Below are 556 nucleotides of genomic sequence, written 5' to 3'. Positions count from 1 at the left end.
AGGTGTCCTGGCCATCAGCAGATGCACACTGGAGAATCTGAGACTGTTGATGTTTCCTGTATTGGGCTCTTCTTTTCTTAAACCAGCTCTGCAATAACATGGTGAAAGAGATGGCTTTGGTGTATTCAACAGTCAGTATCACAAGTGGAAAGAACAACTCTGTGTAACAGCACATGCCAGTGAGGCTTTAGATTGACCAGAACTATCTAACCCATGACACACAAAACCCTTAGCAACCCCAACCCTGGAAGTCGGAATTCAGAACAACCGGAAATAGGAAATTTGTTAGGGAGTACCTTTCCTCTCTTATTACCTTTCAAGGAAATGGGAAAATATGGTTCTAAGAAAGAGATCGGGGATCAGTAAATCAGGATATGGAGAAGATCAGATACCAAAAGGTCTTCAGGGATTACAATCTAAACACTCTCTGCCAAGGACAAGGTACCTAATCATTCTCTTGTATTATCTGGCTTACTTGAACTACTGCTTAGAATAACGATATTTCCTCTGACTCTCTGGAAAGTCACACCCCCCTGCATGCATTCTTGTTTATGTA

This window comes from Alexandromys fortis, unplaced genomic scaffold (assembly GCF_014885135.2).
Source record: "Alexandromys fortis isolate MF-2015 unplaced genomic scaffold, M_Fortis_MF-2015_v1.1 scaffold_683, whole genome shotgun sequence".
NCBI classification, from domain to species: domain Eukaryota; kingdom Metazoa; phylum Chordata; class Mammalia; order Rodentia; family Cricetidae; genus Alexandromys; species Alexandromys fortis.
The sequence above is the reverse complement of the archived record's forward strand: the minus strand, read 5'-3'. Positions refer to the sequence as shown.